The 26,591-nt window shown below is 38.8% G+C and overlaps 1 protein-coding gene across 4 annotated transcripts in view; it reads right to left on the bottom strand.

Annotated features, from left to right (window-relative positions):
* Nucleotides 1-26,591, bottom strand: part of dab1a (DAB adaptor protein 1a) — a 256,990-nt gene that overhangs the window by 116,219 nt on the left and 114,180 nt on the right. For all 4 annotated transcript variants that reach the window (XM_032572408.1, XM_032572409.1, XM_032572410.1 and 1 more), the window contains one exon: nucleotides 9,909-9,965. The gene's annotated coding sequence lies outside the window, so the exon portion shown is untranslated. The remainder of the gene's footprint in view (nucleotides 1-9,908; nucleotides 9,966-26,591) is intronic.

Genomic DNA, 26,591 nt, shown 5'->3' with positions numbered 1-26,591 from the left:
AGTGAGAAGAAAGTCATGAAAAGACCTGAGTGCCTCATAGCAGACGTGGAAACAGGATGAGTAGTTTAAGTGTTTCTGGCGATAGTCATCTTTATTTACTGTAATCCGACAGGAAACAAGCAGAGAGAGAAGAGTGGATGACATGTTGGAAGAGTCTCAAGGTTGGGAATTGGACCCCAGATGGCCGTTTACAGCACTAATAGCCTGTGTATACGGGGGCGCTGCTCTACAGCTATGCCACATGGCACCTCTAAAATTAAGCTTTTTAGCCTACATGTAAAACACTATGTGTGGTGGAAAACCAACACTGCAAGTCACCCTTAACACACCATGTACGATTTGGAACACAGTCGCAGCAGCATCATGCCCGGGGGGAATCCTTATTTGAGAAAGCACAAGAAAGCTGATCAGAGTTGATGGGAAGACAAAAAGAGCTAAGAGCCAAGTCAAGGAAAACTTGCTAAAAAGGAGGACATTTCCAAAAGTTGTTTACACTTCACAAATACATGCTACTTTTTGCTAGTCTATGATCCTGACAAAAAATTTTGAAATTTGTGGTTCTAAAGAAGAAAATGTTCAAATTGTATGAATATTTTTTGCAAAGCACTACATAGACCATTTATTTACGGTGAGGGCTTGGAGGTGTGTGTCGGTGTGTGTGTGTGTGTGCGTGTGTGGGCGTCCGGGGGTGTGTATGTGTCACACTTGAAGAATATAGGAGGAAAAAAGGTAGCGCAAGAAGCAGACGGAACAGAAGACAAGACATCAGAGCACACCCACAGCTATCAAAGCATGACACTACTGATGTGTGCGAGAGCAACTCAGATACATCGGCATATCAAGAGGGTGACACATGTGAAGAGAAAAAAGAAGCATGTGAAGTAGAGGAGAGAAGGTTCACGAGAGGGAAGCGTGGCAGATTGAAAAACGATGGATGTGCACGCATGTAGAGCAGCTTCAGACATCATGACAGGTTGTTCAAGCTGAACTCTTTATATGTAAATACAGTTAGAAATGGAAAACAGTAGCAGGGAAGTAGCTAGGAACAAATAAAAAAAATCAGAGGTGACAGGTTGACTTGTGTGATGCTGATCAACGTACAGGAGAGGGAGTTGGTGTGCATGCGTGAGCCTGAACTCGCAGAGGGCAAGATATGAAGATGTGCTCTGCTGAAAGTTCTCAAATGTTTATGATTTTATCAGCGTGTGTATCTTTGAGGGCTTCTGCCTTTTGGGAGAATCCATCACTCCTAATCATGTTTCATTAATGGGGATGTCTTGTGAAAAAGAAATCCCTTTATTATTACTATTTTTTTGCTTCATATCATTCGGTATCTGCAGTCAATAACAACTCATGATACCAACAGGAAAAAAAAGATCAGTGCTATGACTTTGTTCAGGTCTGCCTTGGTTCGAAAGTGTGCCGTTCAGTGAGAGCATGTGAAAAATAAGAGTCTTTACAAAGTCAGAGCTGAATTATTCTGCCTGCACGTCTTCGTCTCCACCCGCTGCTCGAGGTCGACCCTTTGAGGTCCGCCCTGAATATTCTCTTTCATTCTATGTAATAGAACAACCAAGCATGCTTCACTTGGGGAAATGTTCTGTTGTTGGTTGTATTTATTAGCATGAATTCTTACATCAACCCACAGCTTCCCAAGATATGAGCCCTAAGGATTGACTTTTTTTTAACAGGAAGTGTGAAAAAGGCAATTTTTTTCCCAGTGTTTCAAAGTTTAGTGTTGGATTTACGGAAAAATTTAAATTTGAGGAACATACCGCCTGGTATTATTCTAATTACTTCTGACTTCTTTGCTGCCTTGTGTCGATATCACTACGGGCTGATGTGATGAAGTTTATGCAGACAGGCTTCTTGTTCCCGACTCCGGTTACTATTAATTTATGGCCGTCTATCTGCCAGGCTCCATACTCAATAGACATCATGATAGAGTGAACCCACTACTCCTTGCTTCGGCTCAAATATGCACCAATATCTTCTTCATACACTGCCACCTTAAACTCAGAACCACTATGAAGTCTTCTAGCACTATGAACTAACTGAGCCAGAGTTGTGAACTTGATTCATGTGCCTCAAATTTAATGACTAGATGAAATCATAAAAAACTTTGTTGGTTTTAACAAGTTTAATCCATTATACTGATTAGATGCATACATTTTCTTTCTCCTCTCCTCTCCCTTTGTATCCTTCTCTGTGCTCCTTTGGGCTCAAACTTTCACAACTTTTGTGATTTCCCTTCAACTCAATTCCTTTAACAGCTAAGGGCAGACTTGATATCGTACACAAAAGTATGATAAAAAGAAAAAGTGCTAGGCGTACAACAATGGAACCACGCCAGCTGGGCGCTCCAGCCCACTTCACGCACCCTGCCATTTTACAATTTCTCTTCTCTTGTTGCTACAACAAGCACGCTGCATCTATTGTAATGTTCACCTGCTGTTCTCAAGTATCCTACAATGACAGCAAAGAAGTCCTTTCATCAGCACACATGTGCAAAGTTGGCAAAAGAAAAAATAGCTTCACATAGCATTATTAAAACAACAGGTAGGCTATTATGCACCATAATGTTCAGCTCCTTTCAATAAGATATTAGATCCAGAAAAAAAGCAAGTTTTTCAGGCTGATTCTTAATTGCCACAACCTGGAGATAGTGATGTTTCAACATTAGTATGGGATGCCAAAGCTGCCACAGCTCTTTGGGCATTGTGTTGGCAACGCAAAAGTCTTGCTTCATCAAAATATGATGAAGCAACTGTGAAGCAACTTAAATTTGTAGAGGTGATTTTTCTTGAAGAAACAACAACAAAAAACTGTTTCTACAAGCCCACCAACACTTTTCTCCAAAATCCACATAAGAAAAGTGAGTGACATTTGTTAAAAGTAGATGAACAATAAAAGTCACATTTCTCATCCTAAACTAAAAATGGTCTTCCTGTTCAAAAAAATGTTTGCCTCAGAATTATGACAATTTACTTCTTGACTTAGCTGAGAGCGCAGGATAGTTTAGACCGTGGCAATGTAAGATGTGGCTGGCATAATCAGCAACCAGTGGGATTCTTTGTGACAATGAGGTTCCTCGGGTGAAAGAAATGTTGTTTTAGCGTTTTTACTGTTTATGTGTCCTCTGTCAGGAACATACTAAATAATCAATAACCCGTCTGTCCAAACTGTCCTCGTGAATGTTTGCTGATGATAATTATCTGCAGACAAAGACTCATTTTTATGCATTGTCTGAGCCAAATTGCTGATAGATTGTACAGCTGCATTTTATCAGCCATTCCCATCACTACGCATTTAGCATAACACTGAGGTGACTTTATCGGGGCAAACGACATGTTATTGTGGGAAAACTGTGGATAGATTATTCAGTTTGAGTAATGTGATTGAAGATGTCCTTGGAATAATATTTGTTACATTACTGAAGTGCTGTAAAACCTTTACATGTAGACTTTCTGCTGCTTCCATTCAATGCAAATGTGTTTTACGCAGTTAGTGCAGGAACCCCTAGTATAAAATATTGCGATGATGCGGTATTGCCTTTAAAGGATTGTAGTTTATTTACAATTTCTGTTGTAAGTGGTCATTCATTAATGTGGCGAATCACAAGCAGATCAGCTTACCAGAAAGAGCTTTTAAAACTCTGAGCAGGGTGCCAGTTTTGTAAGATTTCAAGGTACTGCTCTCACTCTGAACAAGCTGCAAAACAATTATTGTTGGATATTTTGTCATCACTTAAATATTTGGTGGCTATTTTGTTACACCTTGATGTCTCAGTTGGTGTCTTTTTTTCTTTTACAAAGTTTATTATGCTAATATTTCAATTTTGAACACTTGTGAGCACTTTGAATGTTTGGGGGTTTTTTAAGTTAAAAAATGCACTTTTATACATTTGTCATTTGAAAATCAATACAGGTTCTTTGAGCCACAAGCCTGAATCCAATTGAAAAAGAAAATTTAAACTATTATTTTACATAGTGCTGTCGCATGTTTGTCATTTTCTCAAAAACCATATTTAACATCTACATAACTTTAGTCGTTATGGTCTAGAATCCAGACCTCGGTGGGTTGTGAATGTCTTAGACAAAAGAGGATTGTGAACATATTTTTTTTATTCCAATAGGCATAAAAAACAATAATGATGTACCAAAGTAATGAATGTACACATGCAATAAAACAGAAGCATAATTAAGGCCTGAGAAGTAATTAGAAAAGGTTAGTGGCAGAGAAAGATAGCGGGCTTCACACAAAGTTGAATGAAGCAACGTTTTCACCTCAGCAGCCGATGTGTGTATTTTGAGTAAATGCTGATTTTGTTGTCCAAGAAATAAAGCCGTTAATGAGGCTTTGTTTTTCAAAGCTTTCGTTTTTTCCTGGGAAACGTTTTCACTTTACAACTGTAGACACTACATAATGCAAAAAAAATAATTAATGGTTTTGTTTTAGTTGCGTAACTATTAGAAAAACTAATAGATTTGCTACGTTTTGGACTGTTTGATCAGCAGACATGCTGCAAATCAATGCAATTGGGAACAATATAATTAGCACTGACCATTGTTTTAATAGACCCCACCAACAAAGGCAACGTCCAAATTTTTTTGAAAGGTGCATTATTCAAGACCAAAGAATGAGCCAGATGTTTTCTTTTTTAATTTGTTAATGAGCACAAAACAGGTCCTCAGATGAAGCATAATCTGGCCAACAGCAAAGTTAATGAATCATTTTAACTTTCAAGTCTTTCACATCAATTCAGAGTCAAGACTCAAGTCTCCCACAACTTGAATTAAACATGATAAACAAATCCAAAACATCCAGCACACCTCTAACCCTGCATTAAGTTAACACCTGCTTATCCCCGTCTTCGTATTGACCACTCCTTTGTCATACACTGACAAAGGAGTGGTCAATACACTAAATAAGGTCTGGAGGACTTTCTTCTGAAGCTGGAGAATTTTTGATAGTATTGGGAAAGCATTTTCTAAATCCACATTTAAACCCCACTGTCAATATTTTCAGCTAGAGGTGTCTGTAATGTGGCAGCTAGTTTAACAGAGAGACAATGTAGGAAATAAGTTTTGTTTTCTTAGGATGGACATATACACATTGTGATTTTTGTTCCATTTTCAGACAAGTTTCCAGTCATCCAACAATTTCTGCGATTGTGTGTTGTGCATTATGTAGTAATACAGGGCCTGGCGAGAAATGAGTAACACCTCACAACAGTGGCTGTTTCTGATATGGGCGACATGGGCACTCCCCAGAGAGACCATAGCTTCTTGGTTAATTTATTGAATAATTACTCACCCCATTTAACTATGAGGGAAGCCATGTCAGGGTTACACTTGTACACTACGGTTTCCTATTTTTGGATAATGGATTTAACAGAGGTCAATTAGATGTCCAAAGCTTGGGAAATTGTTTTATCAATTCCTCCACAGCTGTCTGCTGCATTCCTGATGCTGCTTGTTCACTAATGTTCTATATGAACCAGAACAGCTGGATTTAAACTCATATCAATTTAGACAGGTGGATTTTATGCAGGGGGATTAAAGCAAGATGGATTGAAGTCGTATATATGCCACAATTTTCTAATTTCATTTGTTTTTAGTAGAAATAACTTTCACGAGGCACTGTAGCAAATTAATGCCTGTCCAAATTTATAGAGAACCTGCTGTTACTGAACATCATGCAGAGAAAATACATATTGTCAAGGGAATTAAATAACGTGTGTACATGTATGTGTGTGTTGCTTGGAGGAAAGAGGCTTCAAGAAGAGGGAAGGAGTCGAGTGGAGGTGGAAGAAGTCAAAGAGACGCAGTTTTCTTGTATTCCCAACATTTTAAATAATGCAGAATGAGCTATGTCCCAGGGACGTTGTCGTCATTCATTTTTAACAGGTTCACTTACACAGCAGTAGTCCAGATTTCTTTCTGTCCCTCTGCGTTGGAAATGTGTGTTTGAGCTTATGGGCCGATGTCGATGTGTGTATTTTACGTGACAAAACACACCTTTTAGTTGAGGTCACAAAGAACAGGCAGGTTAATGGCTTGCTGCTAATTGCTTTTTGATTGCTGGAGTTAATTAAAGTTTTAAGACCGACACTAAAAAGAAGGAATTCAAAACGAGAAATCCTTTGGTTAACAAATATAAACATTTACACCATTTGTTTTGACAGAAGCTTAGTGCAAGAAAAAAAGTCACTCATGAAGCCATCACAGTTTTTAATCAATGGTGCTGGAGGATGAGTCCCAGGAAGAATCTTCACTAACTAAACTTAAGAGTTTCCAACAAGGTTTAGTAGTTGGTCCATCATTATAACCACATCACCACTGCATTTGCCCACAACAATCAGTTTCATTTACACTGGCTCCACGTAGCTCCGACAAATATGCACTAAAATACTTCTGTTAGTTTATAAACCACTGAAAGGCTTAGCACTAAAATAGACCTGCTGTCATATCAACCCTCCAAACCTCTCAGGTCTTTTGGTTCTAGGCTACTCTGCACCCCCAGAACCAGAACCCAACATGGAGAAGCAGCATTTGTTTTTTCTGCTCCACTAATCTGGAACAAACTTTCAGAAAACTGCAAAACTGAAAAATTCAAAGCTAATAACCCACCTGTTTATATTAGACAATAAATTAATAATAAGTGACATAAACTAATAATAAACATAAACTAATTTTAGTTTTGATTGACACTTTTCAGTATTTCTCGTTAGTTTCCCACTGCTACATAATGCTTTTTGTTTGTCTCTTATGTTTCTTTTTAATCATGCCTTGTTGGTGAAATGTGCTACACAAATAAACTTGACAAACTTAATTTCTTTCTTTCAAGCTTTACCAGCCGCTGCGTAAACCAGCTTAGTGCCTGACTCTACAGCAGTTTTCTTATTTTAAATACTAACAAGACAGAGATCCCGAGCACAGCTGCTGCCGAACTACGCTCTAAAAGTCAAGTAGGTTGTTGTTTCTGTTTAATCAGCCGATATGTTCAGTGTGCAAAACCTAAAAGCGAGATTTGATTCAGCTTTAGGCTTTGACCGACAGAATTCCACTTCTTGTTCTTGTTTCTTTTACTTAAGAAATATCTCTAAACTATGTGATCTGGTTTGCCCTTTAGAACAACATGAATTTGTGGCATCATGCTTAAATTACTGTAACAGCAAATTTATCGGTCTGGATAGATCAATGCTCTCACAGCTCCAAGCCACTCAGAATGCACCAATGGATCTCCTTACTAAATCTAGTAAAAAAAATAAAGAAAAAAGAAAAAACTCACATTGCACTAATCATGTACTCTTTACACTGGTTCCCAGCAAAATTTAGAAATAGTTTTAAATTATTTGCACTCACCTTCAGAGCTCTAAATGGTCAAGATCCCGATTATTCATGTCAGCTTTTATCAAACACACTGCTGCTCGTTGCCCTCCACCACAGACTGAATCTGTTAGCTGTTCTTCATACAAGGCTACAAACTAAAGTAAGGCCAGGCATTTAAGTATGCACCTCATTAGATGTGGATCAGAAATCGCTGACTCTGTAGATGCCTTAAAAGAAACAGCTGAAAACCTTGTTTTACAATGATTTTATGTGATCCTTTTTTTCTGACAAACTTTAAGTCACTTGCACAAAAAGGTTTGTGATTTTTGTTTAATCTGTGTTATACAGTGCTTTGAGATTCTGTGGATATTAAAAACAAACTTCTTGCTTAACTTTATAACATTTTCCTGTTTACAAAGCCGCCCATGTCTGCCAAATGATGAAACAAAGTGCTCTTAAATTTTCACAATTGCTTTCCCCTTTGACGCCGTGCAGCACGAGGCTGCAAGCAAGGACACAGCAGGAACTCCAGTCCTCAGTGTGCTTTCTGGTGCTTCACGCAGCTGCTAACTGCATTAAGTAAGAACACACGGTCAGACACCCAGTTGATGAAACCCTCTAACCTCCACCTCAGCCTGAACTCGCCACATATGTATACTTGTGCTGCAGGGAGAAAGTGTGTTTCTGTGCCAGCATGAGCCTGTGTGCACTTAGGTGGGTGAGTGAGGGGAGCCTGAGGCTCATTGTTCATCTCAGTGGGTATAAATAGAAAAATAGAAAGCCAGGAATGTACAGGCATCATCATGTCTGAGAGAAAGAGAGAAAGCTAAAAAACCATCAGATCTGAGAGCAGGTGGATTCAAGGCTATGAAAATGCTTTCATGTTATGTTTTTTAATGCAGCGTCTGTCAAGGTGCTCTAGACTCAGCATGACAGGCTGCAGCGATTCTGAAGGAAGCAACATGCAACTCTAGTTCTTTAGTGGTATTTTGGTCACTTAGACAAAAAGGTTGCCTTTATGGCTACAATATCTGCCTAATACACTTTTTAAGTTTTAAGTAAACTCTTGTAAAATAGATTTTTATCTGATATTTGACACATTTATTGTAACGCTGGTGATTTGAGCACTCAGATAGAATGGAGGCACTGAAAAACGTCTCACTAGTTATACTTAACGAAAGCTACGTGTTATAAAAAACAAAACATGAATCAGAAGTCAGAAGTAAAAACCAAAAACTCAAACAACATTAGGAGAGGATCTGACAGCAAACATGGAGAAACCAGGAGTATTTGATGGGCGCGTACGGAAACAGAATGAATGGAAAATATGGCAATTACTTATAATTAAGAGGGATGGGCAGCTGTAAATTGCAACAATTGGAAGAAACTGGTGGAAGTCAAATACAAAATGCAAAATAACTACTCAACAAAATTAAACTAATCAGTGGCGGTATATTTGCAAAATCTACTTTTTAAAAATCTTTATATCATGTTATAATTTTATTCCCTCTTCAAAAACATACAGAGTGTTGCTTTGGGGTTTTTTTACTGCATGTTTAAGAAAATATGGTACATCCTAATGCAACTCTAATTACAGTGTTTGGCCATGTCAGTGTTAATTTTTAGCTGTTTTCAGTGTAACGTTTTGCAATAATCATTCCCTCTGTGCCCTGCACAGACAGTGTTTGTCTTTATGCTTCACCTGAGAGACACTGTTCATGAGGACAGAAACAACAGGTATACACCATGTATGAGAGCTACATGAGTCTGTGTGCTTCAAGACAGATGCTGGGCACTATACCCATTATTGATCTGCAGGAAAAAAAACACTACAACACAGCAATTTCTTATTAAATGTTTGACCTCTAGATAAATGGATGAATTATTTACAGCTGCAAGTTTACAAGCAGAATGTGCACCGACAAATACATTCATCAACCAAGACATGCTGGCAGTGTTGGCGTTTAAAATATTTCTGCTCAGATGACAAAGCAGTAGATCTGCTGCAGAACCTTAGTAGTGATCCTGTGGTGAAAACCTGAGCCAAACCTGAGCTTTGATCAGTGAAAATGCTACCTCTGGTACTGAACTGGGCTGGTAGATAGGCATTGCTGACTGAGGAGTCGCAATGAGTCGCAATGCTGCATCATCAGGAAATGTGACAGTTGCTGCCCCACTTCTAAAAACTGATCTCCTAATAACTAAAGTAAGACATTACTTAATGATTCAACAAACAGGTCACCAATTTGTTTCACTTTGCAAACATTAAAAGACAACTAAATTACTAAGTTTAATATTTGGGGTAACCGTACTTTAAATAGACAAAAGCCTAACATTACCCATTAAGATATTAAATCCATTCTAGGGATTTTGTTTCATAAATAGTTGAGAAAACCAGATGCTTGTGTGAGGCTGATAGAACTATTCTGCTCTGAACATAGGGCAGCAAAACAACATCTTACAGTGTGGGAGGAATAAAAACATGGATTTGGTGGGAGAACAGTCTGTCTCAATTTGTGTAATGCTGAAAACGAAAAGAGACATGACATTGACCTATCAGAAGCGAATGCCTACCTGGTCTTCACCACACCTGGTGTCCATGTTGTTGTTCCTCAAAGAAGGACAAAGCCCCTAAAACAGAGAAACAGAGAGAGAGTGGGGTAGGGAGGGAGAGAGGGAGGTATAACATTAAGAAAAAGCACTTGTCAGGTCGCCCATTAGAGGACCATTACAATACCAATCTCTGTTCCCCATCTTTCCTTTTCACAGTGTGCGTGTAATTCTCTTGGTGTGCCTCTAGTCACCAGCGGGGAGATGAGATCATTACCTGCGACTGCGAGGCTAATGTCAAGCGCGGCCTAAAAACACACTTGCACACATACACACATAAGCGTACGCGCAGGCGGACTAAAGAGAATAACGTGGCTCTGCCTCAGTAACAAAACTATGGTGACCGCAGGGCTCGTCTCCATTTGGGTAAGGCGGCCTGTTTTACAACCCGCTTCCAACAGCATCAGATGAGAGAAACAGGAGGATACAGAGAGGAGGAATATGACAGACGGATGAGTAGAAGAGTATCTAATTGGAGACATGGTGGGAACAAATAGACAGGGTGCAGGGGGGGGGGAGTCCTCATCCAGTACACAAGGAAAAAGTCCTGCAAAGAGGATGTTGCTCAGAATGTGGCTATTAGCAGTCATAGGAGCTGGTATGAAAGAGGAGTGGGTATGCAAAGGCAGGAAAGGTGGAAGTGGGTCAGGAGGTGACTGACCTGGGCTCTAATTAACTTCACCATCAGCCCCACAGCTCTCATTTCATCTTGCATGCTGAAGCCTAGCAGATGTTACTGCTACATCAAAGTGCAAAACAGAAAGGCACATCAAGGCTTCCCTTTATACACTGATCTCACATTCATACAAGGTGGATCTTTTTTCTAAATAGATTTAACTTGAGATTTAAAATATTTCAGCTGTAGTTTTTTTTTGCGTCTTGGTAAATACAAATCCATCTATTACCTGCTCTGTGTCTGCCCTCTGCTTCAGTGTTGTAGGTGCATACACCACCATATGACTATATTATATTGAAAATTTAACATGAATTTTAAATTTCATTTATATTAAATGTACAAAATAAAAATAGATTTTAAATTATATTTAACATAACTGATACATTTATTATTCTAATAATTAAATATAATTAAAATGATCAATTATAATAATGGAGCAAATGTGTCACTGCTGCAACATTTTCTCAACTGATAATCAGATATTATAAAAACAACCAAATAATACATACATATGGACAATAATACATGTGTATTATTATATGGATTTGTTGTGTGTGTGGGTGTGCGTGCGTGTGTGTGTGTGTGTGTTAGTATGTCAGTACTGATGATGAGTCTCTCACCTCGGCATGTAGGACGTTTGAAATTGAGAGTGAAGTTGATGGCTTAACCTACTTTTTTATTTTGGCTAATAAATATGTATTTGTTTTGGACAAATCACAGAAGACTGAAATTTAATTCCCACACTGTGATGATGACGACATCACTGCAAAGTATCACAGAGGTCCTGATATCCAATATTCGTGAACACTGAATGCCACGCTCTTGATCCCAATACGGTTGTACTGTTCGTTAATAGAGTACATGACAAGACATGATGTTAAAGATGCTCCCATCATTATCTCATATTTATATTAGCAGCAGTAGCTACTCCATACTGCCATTCTACTTTAATCATGCGGTTTATTTGCTCTATAGGGGATTGTTTACTGCATTGAATCTCACACACACTGATATACAAGCTGTTTCAGTGGAAATGTTGCCAATTTATCAGAAGTACAAAATGCACTTCTCTTAAGTGAGGCAACATTTAGCATGCTTATTTATTGTTTTTCTGCTTGTTCTGTGCTTTTTGGCCCAGTTGTGTCCATTTCAGCCATATTTTCTAATTTTGTCTCGTTTTTCTTCTATAGTAACTTGGTGGAAGTTATGACCAACCAATTTAATTCATGTTATGCCCATAGTGTAGTGGACTATAATTAAGTGGTGACGCAGAAATATAAAGTTGAATGTCGTCATCACAAATATAGAACATGCTGTAGTTCTTCCTAACACAAGCTTGAGGATCATATAGGTTGAATAAAAGCAGCCCTAGAATGAAGCTCTTTGTTGGTCTAGATTTATAATTATAAAATGACACAATGAACTCAGAATCTGAGAAACAAGATGGCAACCAAGGTTAGCCCAGTCTCAGACAGACCTGTCCACTGTTCCAACACACCTCTCAGAACAAGACAAGAAAAAAAATCATATTTGCAAACAGATTCAACACAAACATGAGTGAAGCTTGTCCTGTAATGTGCAACGACGTAAAATATGCGATGTTTGCCGCAGTTCAGCACTTCATCAGCTTGTGGCTGTTGTACATGGATTCAGAAACGTTTAATTGTACAAATGTTCACAGAAAAGCAGAATGGCATTTATAGTAGTCGTTTGAGAAGAAATATAAGAAATGACCATTGACTCTTATTGCTCTTGCTAATCCTGTATTATGTAAAAGTATTGTGTTTAGGATATCCGTCATTATTTCTACTTTCTTCTGTTCAACTTTATTTCATGCTAAAAGTCATAAACATAATGCAGCATATTTATTACTGCACCTGTAAAGTAACTAAATAAATAACTGTTCATTACACATCATGAAATAAACAGAGGTTCATTCTGTTTATTCATGTGCTGTTATACTGCTATACTTTTCTGCTATATGCAGAAAACTGTCAGGAATACTTTCATTCCCCACATTAATCTGCATGTAGGATGCACTAACGGTACAGCCCTCTTCTATCCCAGTCATCAGTAGGTTAGTCGTTGTCTCATTCTATTTCTTGATCTTCATTCCCATTTCTTAAACACCACATTAAAGTTAATTGTAAGTGCAAAAAAGAAAAATCTGGCAATTTAGAAAATACAGAACTTCCAAGACGTGTCCAAACGTGCACAATCACAACACGTTTCTCACATAATTATCTTAGAGTTGTGTAAAAAAAAACAAAAAAAAAGCACAAAAATATTAAATATTAATCCCACATGTATTATGGAGAAAGCAGAATATGAAATGAATTAATCATGGCATACTTGGCTGTCCAGATTTTTATCCTTCCTTCTTTATCTGCCTTTGTGTGATGTGAGGATGCTTGGCAGGAAATTAACAGTGGTCTATGAAAGACCATTACAGTTATATGTGACTGCGTGTGTGTGTGTGTGTGCAAGTATATCTTTGTGTAATGATCATCCCATTTAAGGTCTATATGTCTGCTGCTTATCTTATGTGTCGTCTATGTGCAGTTAAGACCAACCATGTTTTATCCATTAGTCCATTCTGGTCGGGGAGCTGATCTCATGCAAACAGTTGTCTGATGTGGCTTGTGCGATGAAAACAAGCTATGAATGAAAATACTACTTTGATGATGCTACAACGAACTTAGAATAGATTGGGGCTGGAGGCACAAACAGCACTGAACTATGGATAACCCAAGTGACGGTTCTCATGATTTTACAGCGGTGACGCATGGGGCGGAGCGTCCGACTCATGAACGGAGGCCTCAGTCCTCGTCACAGCCGTCACGAGTTCGAGTCCCAGCTTGTTGACCTTTGCCGTACGTCTTCCCAAGCTCTTGCAACCCACTTTCCTGTCAATCTACTGTGAAATAAAGGCCACTAGTACCAAAATAGTCCTTTAAAAAAAAAAAAGATATTGCATGCATTCTTCTTTAATTTCAAACTTTTTTGCACACAGATGCATGAAGACAGCATCATTTGACCTGGTTCTATAAACGAATTTAATCCATGCTCCTGTTGACAATTTGGTGATATTATCAAAGTGCGGTGAAAGATTAGGAGAATAATGGTACATATGATAATAATGGCCAGAAACGTGCATTTTAATGCAAAGTGGCCTAAAAAATAAAACTGAACTGTTGAAAGTGTGCATAGGCAGAAAGATGCTTTCTCGAAATCAGAGATGAGGTTTAGATTGTTCCAAGAAAAATGTCAATTGTGCAGCAAACGTTGTCAAATACTAGCAGACTACTGACAAAATGTTGCCAAGGCAGAGGAGGAGTACAGGTTGTAAAAAACAAAGTAAAAATAAAAACCATGGGTCATGAGTTTGAGACTGGCTCCAGTCACTGTTTTGTGGCATGATATTCAGTCTCTTCTAAAACAAGTCCACATTAAGACTTAATAAATGTGTGAGTCTGGATGTCTAAAAAAATCAAAGGCTCTGCTATAGGAAGGACTTCAGGACCAGCAATTGCTTACTTGAGGAACTATCCTCTCTCTCTCTCTCTCTCTCTCTCTCTCTTTCCCATACTTGATGGCCCCCCTGCATGTTCCTAATAACCTGTGATGAGTCCTCCACACTTGAGCACCCTCCCATCTGATGACTGCTGAGACCCAAACACACAAGCACACACCCACACACACCTCCTGTGTTGGACATAGAACAGTGTGGATGATGACAGCCATCAGCAGGGCAATTAATGGGCCTGTCCCCTGGTTACAATACAAACTGAGAGGAAGCAGAAAAACAACATTAGCCAATACAGCTGAATCCTAATGGCATAATTAGACCTCCACTTGCACCAAAGAGGCCCAGCCAGCAGTGAGGCTGGAACAAAGTCGAGAGATCTGTTCATTTGTAATGGAGAAAAAAATGAAATTTGCATTATTCCAAGCTAGAACAATGAATAAATAAATAGAGAAATATGATCATCCTCTTTGTCGTATAGCAAGAAGTTCCAAACTGACTCTGTTTCACACTATTGAAGGAAGCAATCAAGGACAGAAGGAGTAGCAGAGCCAAGTGAGCATGGAGGAAGCGATCGAGGCAAGACAGCGAACTGAAGGGGAGGCACAAAGAAGAGATGGTCCAAAGGAGGGAGAGGAGAGCGGTGCAGACACAGGACTGTGCCTGTAGCATACTGATGCAGCTATAAAGCATGCATGCAATCTGAGTGGCCTTGGCTAGACAGCCCCACGCGTGCTGCACAGGGTTGGGCTGCCTCCCGGTACAGTAACTGCACCTTCATCGTTTGGTACATGGTGAGCACAAAACAGGGAGGAGGACATTAGAGGAGGCATGTTGCATATTAATGCGTCAGGTTTGATTGTTATATGGTCATACAGGTGCGTGTAAACAGTGGTGTGCTCCAGCGATGGGGGGTTGTTCATTATGCTGCATGTGTCTCTTCCTACAAAGCCTCTGTTATCACAACAAGGAGCCCATGCAGCTCCTGTGCAGCTTTCTTTCTATAGCGTAGTCTCAGGGGAACTCCCATTACATATTCAGCCCTCCAAGACGAGCACACAGGATCACCTACAGATCACCAATCTGATGAACAAAAACACAGCTTTTTTTTTTCCTGAGTGTTGCATTAGATTCATTTATACAATGTATATGAGATATTTAAAAAACAAGAAATGACTAAATATGATATACATTGGTGACGATATTGGTAAAAGATTTTCTGACTCCTCCCTTTGTCATTATGATGCCTTCTATGCTCTCTTTAACCTTTTGCATATAGTCATAGACATAATCTATGACTATCTACTGCAGGGAGACTCTATCCAACAGGCTGACCATGTGTATTACTGGTATGAAAAGAGGGAACTATGGGCATTTGGATTTGAACAGCACACATTCATTGCATTTCAACTTTTCCAGCTTATTTATTGTTCGCACCAAAAAAAGTTTCTGATCCAAACTATAAAAGCTAATTAAAAACATGTTTTTTATTTCATTGCAAACTGTGAGTCTCTTTGAAACAGCCGTATATATTTTCTCCTCTGTTTCATTCAGCTTTTCAATATAGTGCAAAGCAGTTATTCTGTTTTGGACCTAAAGCTAAAAAAGAAAAGGTAGAATGGCAGCAATGCAGTGTAAGAAATGTGGTTGAATCCAGTTCAGAAAAGTAATTTCAACAGATTATGATCATAATTTGGTACTAAAGTAGAATTAGCTCAGGCCTTTGAGGAGAAAATAATGGGCAAACAATTTCCAGTTTGAAAACAAAAGCATGAGAAAATTATTGGACTCAAGAGAAACAGTCTGTCCTAAAGACTAGAGGAGCTTCAGAGATCCACAGTTCACTTGGGAAAATGGGTGGATTGTATTCATAAAATTTAATATATATATTTTATGAAAAAGTGTCAAGAAAAACAAACAAAGGAGTCATTGTTGAAAGAAAGCTATAATAAGACCTATTTTCTGTTTGTCACAAGCCATGAAGGGCAAAGGAGATGCTCTGGTCAGATGATTTTCACCTTTCCTGACATAAGCATCTCTCAAAGCATTCAGTTTAATAAAGATGCAGGATCATGGTTATGACGACCATGTAGATATTTATTGTTAGAAGCCTCTGTCCTGATTTGGATCTCACCTGTTGGTTCATTTGCCTTTCTTAGATGAGGTTTATCTTCCAAGTTTGTGTGGACACGATGGTGGAGATCATAAATAACCAATGACTATGTCTTACTGGAAAGCCTGGCACGAGTTGTAATTTCCTGTGTCATGCATCAGACATGGACATTGCTGAAACTGATTGAAACAGCTTTCAATGCAGCATGGAAGCATGTAAAGGTGAGTGTGATGAGTAAATGTTGAAAAGATTAAGACAAGATCTGGAAAACAAAGGTCAGTTTTCTAAATAGGTAGGATCTTAGATCATTTGAAAATTTTAAGGATTCAAAAAAAACCTGAAAAATAGGAACCGTGATGTACCATTCACTGATACAAATCTCCGTACATTTTCATATTAAAATGCATACTACTGAAGGTAGATGATAGAAAGACTTGTTCCTTTCATGACAATAGCAAAAAAAACAACATAAATAAATAAACCTGTCCCCATGAGGGAGTTTGTAAATGTGACAACACTCTTTAAAATCTGCAGCCTCGGTTTCAAATAATAATATGGTTACATGCGTTGTGCCTGTAAAAAACCATATACTGCTGCACATCTGTTTGCAAGCAGAAAAAGTAGAGTAAATCACTCAACAATGAGAAAGTGGTAATAACTGTCAGAACAGCACAGGGCTTCTTTGAGGAGCTTGTAGTTCCCACTAAGACATGGATAGCAATTTGCTGTCTAAAACCCCCAAAATATGCCTAAATGTTGCCATTTGAAAATCGTGGAGCCCGATTTTTCTATAAAACCAGTCAGGCTAACAGAATTTATAGCGTACCTATAATCCACAATGAAGTTTTGTTTTGCTGTCAAGCCAGTTCCACTGTTCCACACACATTAAAGCATGAAAATGTAAATTTGAGGGGATAAAACAGTTTAAAGTACATAAGTAATTTAAGCTTGAAAACAAGAAATGAATATAAAATCTTCCCTCATCAATGCTTCTCTGTTAAACAAAGGAAAACAAAGGTCAGTTTTTTAAATAGGTAGGATCTTAGATCATTTGAAAATGATCAGGGTTATTTTGCATTTGTATTTTACCTGTTATTTTTCCTCTTTAACGAGTTTTAATCAAATCTCGTTTAATCAAATTCCTGTACATAGTTGAAGCAAAACAATAAAGAGCCACATGTGAGATCACTGAATAGATTTCAGAAAAATCTGACAGCAAAAAACACAGAGAAGAGGTTTATGAAGCAGACCAAGGCAGATTGGAATAGCCAGATTTCATTATCTCAGATCTTCGGTGATCTTGTCAGGCGGTGTTATAAAAAAACACACGGTCTGGTCAGTGTGCTCCTCGGAAATGATTTTCAGGTCTCATTGATGTTTTCTCCAGAACTGCTGCCTCAGCCTGTCCTTCCAGTGAAAATTATCACCAGGCAGACTGATATCGAGCCCTGCACTAGCAGTAAGCATCACCATGCATGTGCTTTCAGTACAGCGTAGACCACCGTCATCAATCCAGTCAACACCAGAGGAAAGTAGCAAGAAAAAACATAATTTCACCAAGCTTAAGTAGAATGAGTTCAGACTGCTAGAGATGCATCTGTATTGGGAAGTTGTATCTTGTAAAAGGGATACAAGAAGAATAATAAAACATAAAAAGCTTGTGATCATTGTTTTTGTTACAGAATGACAGAATCCATCATGGCTTCAGAGTCAAACTCAAAAGATTGAGCATGTAGCAATTGAAATGCTTCAGAATCTGTAATAATCTAATTAAAGTAACTTGTGTCATGTTATTTACTAATAGCTCAATTTGTCATCAATCTAAATAAAACAAGAATTTTTTGGTTTCTTTCCAATTCAATATTTAATAAATGTTTATGTTTAGGGTTGTGAAAGAAGACAAAGATATGAGGAGATGGAAGTAAAGTGTTTGTGACACCCATTACAAAATTTGAACAATTCTTTTGAAATTGTCAGTAAAACAATGGGAACAGTTAGATATTACAGGGACTGCCTCAATTTTAAATTATTAGCCATCAGGTCTTTTTCAATTGCCAGTATTCGACTCTGTTCAGTAGACAGCAGGAGGTTCGCTGTTTCTTTGTTTCGCCCTCGATCCCTCATCTCTACTGGTCTCATAGAGGGATCCAAAAAAACGGATTTGATTCATTAGCAGAGATGAGAGCAGAATGCAGGGGGTAAAAAGCGGTGCCATTTTTCAATTTTACTCAAAGTGTGCTATATTGAGAAAAAAACTAACTAGAAATGCTAAAAAAAAAGAAAAAAAAAGAAAGCTTTCTTTCTGTCTTTAATGACAGATCAGAGCTGTTTCTGTCCGTCTCCAACCGCTTCACCACAAACCTAATCAAGTTGTGGTGAAGCGGTGGGAGACTCTGATGATGATGGCACCACTTCCTGACCACTAATTGAAATAATTTTCTGTGTAATCACTTTAAAAGACTGGCAGGAGACAAGCAAGCAATGAGAAGTAGTTAAGAAAGGCAACAGCATTTTAATTGAATCTTCCGAGATGCGACTGATTCCATCAAACAAGTGCAAAGGCACCAGGAGACAGACAGAGACGAGGCAGCAGAGCTGTTCAATTGAGAGATGAATTGTGGAGTAATAGGTTTAGAGGCTGTGAAAGGGAGCAGGGTTTAGCTGGATGTGCTTCAGCCATTCTTTCGTACTTGCGCTCTTTATCCCACATAATCTGTTAGAAATCTGTGCTGTAGCGCTGGGTACGAAGGTTGACTTGATCCTTTATGTGGCTTTTCTTATGAATGGCCCAAATGTGGTTTTCACTTCATTATTGCTAATTGTCTCAGAGCCATGTCAGGGCCTTAAGCAACGGAAGCTGTCGGCTTTGTTGCTCTCACCTTAAGAGTTTTGTTTGGATGTAATCTTAAAGGGGCAGTATTGTGTATTTCCCAGCCACATCAAGTAACCGTGTTACATTCAGTTGTTTTAGAAATTCTATTTATATCAAATATGACCTAAAAGAAATCTGACTTTCTTATTTAACGTCTTGAAATTGTGCCTCTGTCTTTTTAAGAAAGTCCTTCTCTTTTTGAAACTCCACCTTCAGGAAGTCGTCACAACATCACTCCTCCATAAACCCTTTAACATTTTTATCAGCTCCTACAATGAGCTCAGCAGATATGCAGCTCCACTAGATGTTTGCTAATTACTGCTGGCTAGTCTGAAGGAGCTGATTGGGGGAAGGCTGCTCTGTGAGGCGGAAGCTTGTAAACTGCAGCTCTGAGGAGGAGCTTCGTCTTCAAAAGGCGGAGCTAGGTCCACCCAGACGTTTTGCACAGCTGAATGGTTTCCACGGGAGATTAAAAGATTTATCAAACATTCATGTATCATTCAAGAATCAATGTAACACTCCCCGTATGTTTTTGATTAGGGAATAACACTATAACATGATGCAAAGCCCAAAAAGGTCAACTTTGCACGATACCGCCCCTTTAGGATGTTAAGATTTGCATACTGCCTTTACGGTTCTGCAGGGCTGTGAAACCATGGGGCAACTCTGTGCATTGCTCAAGTCCCACAAGACACAGGGACCCAGGCTGGGGATAGCCTGTCCACAGCCATTTCCCCACTCTTTAATCTCAGCGGCCGACTGGAGAGAGCAGCGCTGCACATTCCATTAATGTAAAGTGGGGCTTGAAGGCCTGTAATTTATTGGCTCTGCAGACTCGCCTCCCCTCATCTCACTCATACTGGCTACCAGCCACCAAATACTCCCCCTGACACCAGCCGACATGCAGCACCCTGCACACAGCAGTTTATGCTGTGCTGCTTCCTGTCGCCCTTTACCGCCGCCTTTCTATAGTCATTTTTTTTCTCTTTACATAATTATTCCTACTCTCCTCTTCTTATACATCTTTTCTCTATTGCAGCTCTGCCTTTACCTGTCGCCTGCCTACAGTGCAGATTCCATCTGCAGAGGCTGTCCTGAGACAGATTTATTACATTTCATGCTACAGACGCTTCTGCTGTAAAATGGAGCCAGGGATAAAACAGGAGCCTGGGTCCTTTATCTGCTTCACTTGTTTAACCAGTTCGTTTAATTACCAAACAAACTCAGGAGAACCACAGGAGAAAGAAGAACCACCTGCTGTGGTAGACTAAATGTAAGGGAAATAAACATGAGTATGAAAACAATAAATGGATAAAATATTCAGATTAATTCTGATTTGTCTCTCTGTCCTTTCCTTTGGGAGTCTTGATGAACTGTTGAACCTTGCACCTTTATTCTCCCTTTTTGCTGCACATACAAGAATATATACAGTATTTTCCAATTTTAATAAGGTTAACTGGATTTTGATGCTGTTCCATCATAAGCTCAAGTAATTTGAGGTAAAAATTAACAATACATCCAGCTTATGAGGCAATAAAAAAGGGAAAATGGTAACAATAATATTGTAGGGAAAACTACAAATCCCCAAGTTTTCTTTTAACAGACTGAAAGTTTCACAAATCACAAACTGATTGTAAAAACAACTGCAGCACGTGTAGAAAACAAATTCACCCCAGGCTGAAAAACCAATATTATGAATGTGAATTATGAACAAAATGCGATAATACGGCAATAAAATATGATCGATGGCATATTATGATATTCTATCAGAATCATCATTAATTTCTTCACCTTTTGACATACAGTAACTCCTCCACTGGATTGGCTCGCACGAACTGATCCTCCTGTACCAATGAGCCCTGTTGTCTTTTTCTCTTCTTGAACCACTTTTGACAGATCCTGGCTGCAGACTCGGTTCAGTCCACAAAAACTGCAGTTTTAAATATGCCGAGATCCAAACATTTAGCCATCACAATCTGGCCCAAATTAGATTAGTCAAATCCTTACTCCTGTCTCTCTGTCCTGCTTCCCTCAGATCCATTCAGGACAAAATCTCCACTTGCCACCTATTACAACCCACCTATTCACAAGTGCCACGATGAAGAGAGGGTGGTATATTCACATGTCAGTGTTACGCCTTATGATGTGATTATTACGCTTGCCTGAAGCTAAGGTGGTCTAGATGTCAGAACAACATTGCAAATGCTCCTTTTTTTGTGTTTTCACAAAGATTTCATGACTCAAATGGTTCTTTGAAGAATCCATGTTCTATATATTGTTGCTAGAGACAATCAAATGCAGTTAAAACAACTTTATAGCACTGAAAAAGAACTACAGCCCAGTCTGTAGATCTAGGGCACCAAACCCAAATCTTGCCTGTGGCACCAAATTATACAGAGCTATTGTGGCACTGGTTGCCTCAAGCTGTTGACTTAAAAGGTAATATTTTTCTTTTCTTTTTATCATTTATTGATTTGTTTGTGGGGTTTTTCCACTTTTGAAGTATTTGGCAACTTACCTGCAATACACAAAAGTTTTAGAGAACTCACTTTGGAGAAACTGAGAAATTCACATTGATTTGACTGGGAGCACATGCAGAGGCTTTCAGTGTAAAATTGCAAGAGCTGATGCTACTACAGGTTGGAACAGCTTGTTTTCACAGCTCAAACTTAGTTTGCCATTGCCTCTTTTTACATCAGAGAAGGTACTGACAGCTATGTCACAGTTTCCATCAACCCACCCAAATGGAGAGCTTCACCACAACAAACCAGTACATCCCTCACATTAAAACGCCGCTCCAATCCGCCTATCAATCTCCACAATTAAACTCCTTCACTTACGGAGACCATGGTCTCATGTCTGGAGGTGCTGACTGTTATCCTGGACATTTTATACTCGGCTGTGAACTGTGCAGTGAAAGTTAGAGATAAAAGATCACAGAGTCCATCTTGAAAAGTCAGCGCTCAACTCCAGACCTGAAGAGCTGTGGTCTTTGATCAGGAATCTTTCAGTTTATTAGGCCATGTTTAAGCTCTGACTATTTCGTAGTTTAGCCTTACTTGGATCAGCAGGAACAACTCTGCTGGTACCAGTTTGCTGCACAATTGTTCACTGGGTAGTCAGCGTCTAGTAAGATGCTATGTAGCCAAATGAACCGATACAAGCCTCATGACTGTTTGTGAGAGGCTGAGCTTTATCCAGCACTTCAAAAATGTGAGTGTTAAATACTCATATTTACCAAGCATGGTCTCCTTTTAATAATTTAACAGAGAAACATAACACAATAGATGCAGACTGTTTTTAATTGTTGTCATTAAACATAATTTGTCATACAGTCAATTTCTACTTCACAGTAATTCCTCTTTTTTAATCTTTCTTCATTCATATAAGTTATATATTCTGTGAACATTTTAAATAAAAGTGCAGATTAATTCCAGTCCCAAATAATTCTGGATGTACAAATCAGGGTCCATACACCCCTTACACCTCTCACCTGCCAAGATGTGTACAATTTTGTAGCTTAGTTGAACTGCAGTTACACTAGATATACAGTTCTCACTACGGCCTCTCGGGGTGCAATAATAATATGCTGGTTTACCAACTGTGCTCAGAAAAGAATTAAAAAAAAAAAAAAAGGTTCACAGAGATTTTATCACCAGAATATCAGAGCTGATCTGTATCACTGTTGTCCTTGAGGGATAAATGATTTACTCTTGGAAAATGCAGATATTTCTCCACTGTACGTCTTTGCAACAAGCTTTATTGTTGTTTTTCTATTATATGCTTGGCGCCTCTCTCTGATTCGGACTATTATTGTCTCTGTCAGGAAGTACAGCCAACATGGTCACTAAAATCTGGGCTACAACGTAAACGCAACAGAAACCTTGTGACCCAAGAGGCCTGAGGTGAGAAAATTTACAAGCCTTATGATTTGACTGTTTGACTAAATAATCAAAACGAGTCTAGAGAGGCATACTTCAGCTTATTGCTATTTGATTACAACAACAGCGATATAAGCACGTGTTTACTCCAGTTAATAATGATAAAAAGGCTTGAGGAAAAAATATCCCATGCCTCTGATCATCACAATTTGTAGACCCAGTAAGTGGTAGTTAATGACAACAAAATGAATACAGAATTAGTGAGACTATGGAGCAGGCAACTAATGCAACATTTATGAGTTGATTAAACTGTGTACGTAGTCTAAGAGGAGCTATGAGAGGGATGCAATTGGCCAATGGGCCGACATTTATTTATTCATGCCCGAGGCCATACATCTCTCTCAGTAAATAATTTAGACCTTTTCATTGTGTGACTGTGCATGTCTGAGAGTGTGGTGTGAGTGTATTACTGAGGTTATGTGTACAGAGCCAAGGCAAAGATGGTTTTAGAGGGGTCACTGGCCACAGAACAACATTATGATATTGCCACTTTGTGCTCAATGTTTGTGTGTGGGGGTGTGTGTGTGTGTGCGTATAAATCCATCAGCGTAGAGTTTTCCATTTAGTAAAAAGGGTCCTTAGGGGATTTTGTGGACAAAAAGGCTAAACTGACCCAGAGACGGAAAAAAAATCTGATGTCGAGATTGAAGGAGGAAGCAAATGAAAAAAAAGAAAAAAATTACACTTAAGAACACAACAAAGTAGGGAACATATTGTTTATTTTCTTCCATTTATTATTAGCACTCACATCCCCTCCTTCCTCTGTGAGGTAAGAGTGTCTGGTGGAAATGCATGTCATTTCATTAGGTGTGTTTTGTAAAGTCTCACTGTGTGAGTCCCGAGAGGTTAACATGTGAAACAGCCATGCTAATCGCTATGTTAAATTGTGTTTCTGAACACAGGTTGGCCATTTCCCAGAACAAAGCCTTGGCCCGCGAGCTGCTAAAGCCCCGGGCCTCTGAAAGACGAGCTTAGAAGGCAGTTTAGAAAGTGAAGAAGTGAAACATGATAGGATGAGGGAGAGGATGGTAAGAAGGGATGGATAAAAGGCATGACAGCATTCTTCATATTAACTCCCATCTGTCTGGCCACATTCAATCCCCGGACAGTGTTTATCTGACATGAAAAAGACAGCTCTAACTCAAAATACACACACTGCATGGTGCACACCTTGAATCATTTTGTCAGCTGTCAGCCGGAGAACCTCTTTCTCCTCTATAATAGATTTTTATGTTATTGTTCTTGTGGCAGTGAAACATGATGATCAGTTTTAATAGAGTTTGTGAACAAAGCTAACTTCCCCGCTAATAATTTTCTTTAACCTCACAGCGATATTGAGTCAAAACACAGCCTTCGCCATTTGTTTCAGTGAGTCTTGGGATTTTGTGAGGAAAAGCAATTAAAAAGCTCCTAACAGGAAAAAAAGAAATAATCAAAAATAAAAGCTTTACTAAAACTTAAAAAAAAAGGAATGTTATTAGAATGATGTGGGGATTTTTTGCGGGGAAGTATTTTAAGATCAAAGTTGTGGTACAGCAAAGTGGGACAGATTTTAATGCTCTGGTATGACTGTAAAAGTTTAGTGATGTGCTAAAAAAGCAAAACAAAAAAGTTGCAAGACAGCAGTGGACTGGAGTTAAAGACCTCTTCTCTAGATTTTCTTGGGAATAGACACAGTAACTTACATTTACATGCACTAACCATGCTAATTGCAAATATAATGGCAATTGAACAACATTGCTATAGACAGGTTAAGCTTTAGAAAAACCAAAGATCAGAAGTAGACCACATATCTCTAATCAGTGGGTCTCTAAGAACTAGAAGCAATATTTTTTGATTCTAGGGATTTATGCGAGGGTCTAATCTACACATTTTACTTCTTATGGCTGATTAAAATGAATAAAGAAAGAACTGTTGAAGGAAATGCAACACAAACTTAATTCAACCACCTTTCAACAGACAATCATCTCCTCTCTTTATATATGACAATATTTATGAATAGTACCTGCACCTCTTGCTTGTCAGGTCTATTTTACACATCTGCTCTTGGATTTGAAACACTCCCCACACCAGAAAAAAGGCCCCATCTCAACGAGGAACATGCATGGAGACCCCTGAAAGAATATCTTCCACCCTCTTCACCCTCTCCTGCTTTCCTTATCCAATATTTCATTTTTCTCCCTTCACCTTCCCTGACATCTGTGCCTGGATCAGCAACCTTCCTTGTGCTCTCCCTGTTTTTTCTTATTTCCTGTTTCCTCTCTGCATTCTGGAGATAGGCTGATATGAAAGATTGCACACACGGTGCAACACCTGACAGAACCATAGCTCTGCCTATATGTGCTGCCATCATGTTGATAGAGCAGTCTGAAGTTCTTCCTTGCACAAACCAGATTCCTCCAGAGTTGAAAAAGGGCTTAAAATATTACAAAAAAAAAAAAGGAAACGATTTGCCTCACTGAGTTAGAGCTGATATTTATTTATGCCGAAGCACTGCCAAAGGGATTCAGGGAAAGCTGTGTCACTGCACTTACAAAGTGATAACAAACACACAAATGTTAATGAAAAGGGGCAAAGTGGCTTCTTTTGGCTACTGTTTAGCCTAGCATTTAGCCCAGTGCAGAGGTAAAAGCTGCTGCTGTGGGAATGCTAATGAAGGTAAAGAAAACAAAGCCTGGTTAATGAGAGTCTTGAGATAAGAGAGCAGAGGCCAGGACGCCCATGTACACACATACACGAACAGCTCATACTCCTCTCCGTCGACACTAATTAGACAGGGAGGACTTTATGTGGAGGAAGAGCCAGCAAACCGTCCACATCAATACCGCAGTGTGCAGCCCCGTCTCGGCCACTGGCCTTGAAAACACAAAGGCAGCGCGGGATTGAGAGGGCAGGGAAAGAAAAGCAAATTAGAGCTAGGTTAAGACAAAGAGGGCAGACAGGAATAAATCTGCAGAAATGGAAATTAATTTAAGCTAATTGTGATGCAATCCTTACTATAGCAATGTGAGCCCTGACCCTATTGACCCAAGGGTCAGCTTGCACATATCTGATCTCCAGCACCTACACATGATGGAGGTACACATGTGACTCGTGCTGGGCATCTATTTCATATTTCTGATATGAAAATGACTAGCCAAAAAAAGATTAGGGTGATGGGAAGGAGACTTTCCAACCTCAAAAGACTCATCACCACAACTAAATAGTCAAACATTAGCTGAAGCATACAAAAAGCTGGTCAGCAATTATAGGAAGGGTTTGATTAGGGACCAACAAAGACTTTTCCTCTGATTAATAAGTATTCATTCTATATATCACATGTTTAATAAGATGTAAAAAAAAAAAAAAAAGAAAGATTCTCTTCAAAGCTGATCCTTTTATATTGTTTTGTTAACTTAAGAGATGCGTGTCTCAATTTATATCTGAAACAAACTAATAAAAACTACAATTTTTTTTCAATCTAACTTTGGATTTATCGGAAACTAACAACAATTGCTTTAATATTACAGAACTGATGAT

Source organism: Xiphophorus hellerii, chromosome 9 (assembly GCF_003331165.1).
Source record: "Xiphophorus hellerii strain 12219 chromosome 9, Xiphophorus_hellerii-4.1, whole genome shotgun sequence".
NCBI classification, from domain to species: Eukaryota; Metazoa; Chordata; class Actinopteri; order Cyprinodontiformes; family Poeciliidae; genus Xiphophorus; species Xiphophorus hellerii.
Note: the sequence above shows the minus strand (reverse complement) of the source record. Positions and strands in the feature narration are given on the sequence as shown.